The sequence below is a fragment of the Octopus bimaculoides genome, chromosome 9, assembly GCF_046866305.1.
Source record: "Octopus bimaculoides isolate indiv1 chromosome 9, ASM4686630v1, whole genome shotgun sequence".
NCBI lineage: Eukaryota > Metazoa > Mollusca > Cephalopoda > Octopoda > Octopodidae > Octopus > Octopus bimaculoides.
The window spans coordinates 77,140,511-77,142,635 of NC_142936.1; positions in this window are offsets into that span (position 1 = coordinate 77,140,511).

Genomic DNA, 2,125 nt, shown 5'->3' on the forward strand with positions numbered 1-2,125 from the left:
ATTTTTGTTTTCGCTGTTTCTCATCAATCCTATTTAATTGCAACCCAATCCTGTTTTTCTTGTGTACCTTGAGAGTTTAGTAGAGGAAATTCTCACCATGTGTAGGCACACACACACACACACACACACACACACACACACACACACACACACACACACACACACATCCTAAAGCAACAGGCAGTGTTCAAAAGAGGTTCAGTTAGTTGAACACGAAAAGCTACCGAAAATAGCTGTTTTTCTACTCGTGACATTGATTTCGTCCAAAGATTTGATTGCAAATAACATTCAAAGGTCATTATTTTATTATTTGAACATTATTTCAGGCATGTGCATTAGTTTTAATAATTATATAGTATTAATTGGTATCCTTATAATAATTAATACTAATTATCATTTACTACTCATTATACACAATTTAAACGTAACGTTCCTTCTTATTTTTTTTTATTCTCCTCGAAAATTTATTCTGTTAGTTTTAGTTAAAATGTACTTTCCAGCAAAATGGTTAAATAATGACTGAATTAGAACTATATAAACATTTTAATTATAAGGGATTAAAAACGGTTTATGTTATGAACTTCTAGACTATTCTGCTTCTTTCCCAAGAATAAAGTAACACCAACTATTTTTCTGCATCCCTTTGAATATGCTCGTTTTTACACATATGAAAACATTTCGAGATTCATAATCCACACAGTCCTTGCAATCATTTTAACAGTTTAGTATGGATGAAAATATTCCAAGATTCTGCCTTTGACCATGGAGAAACGAAGCAAAACACCTGAAGAATATGGCACTGAAGATTTTGTAAACTGCTTTGGTTTAAGATTCTTCGAAGCTAATCGAACCAAGGACAACTCCCCCACCAAATTCCTCTCAATACGTGTTTATGATGCTCCCCCATTAATTCTACTCATGATCAAAGACGCACATATCGTCAGCCATCAAGGAACATGCTCAAATGGTTAAGGTCAAGCAACCGACCAGCAAATCTGTAGTATTGAGCAAAATATTTGCTGTATCCCATCTTTTACACCAACACAAAACATATACATGGTAACACTTCCAATCAGTTAAAATCAGAAGCCATGGGAGTCACTGGTTGGTACTGATCAGGACATTTATAATAATATTATTATTATTATTATTATTATTATTATTATTATTATTTATCTTTATCTCTCTGTCTTAGTTGCTATACCATTTCATTCTGCTGGATAGCAAATCATATCCCGCGACCTTAGGTTTCCAGCATCTTTCTTAAGATTCTTATTGTCCCTAATAAGAAGGTTTTCTACATGACGGAGAAATTCATTTCCCAATCAAGATGTTCCTCGAATTTTTCAAAATTTCTGCTTACGGTACCCTACCTTTACACTTTTACATTTCCCATAGCGGCCCAATGACGTGTCTTAAATCATTATACTTATCAAGCTTTTCCTGTTCATTCCCGTTCACTTTGCTATCAAATGGGTATGCTATATCCACGATTATACATTCATGAGATGCTTTGTGGAAGATAACGATGTTAGGTCGAGAGTGTTCCATGACCTTACCTGTCTTCAGTTAACAATCCCAAAGGATTTTTGTATTTTCGTTCTCCAGCACCTTCTCCACCTTGTGGTCATACCACTTTTTGGAAGAAGGGAAATTGTACTTCTTACAGATTTCCCAACGTACGACATTCGTCACCCTATCATGTTTCCAGTTCTTATACACTTTCCGTGCTAGTTTTGGATATTCTGTATCTAGTGTGCTATCTCTTTCGCCGCACATCCTACACTTCCCGTCAATATTTCCTTTCACACTGACTTACCTGATGTTTCTCTTTTGCAATGCTTGTTTCTGAGAAGCATTGCAAAATATTATTATTATTATTATTATTATTATTATTATTATTATTATTATTATTATTATTATTATTATTATTATTATTCAGTAGTTTTATTTTTATAGCGTGCATCCACTTCACTACCGAGCGCAGCTCTGTGTGCCTTGGGTATGTGCTGTGGTTTGCTGTGATGCTCTTATGGTTACTGTATTGAAAGTGTTTTGCGTTATTATTATTATTATTATTATCATCATCATCATCATCATCATCATCATCATCATCATCATCATC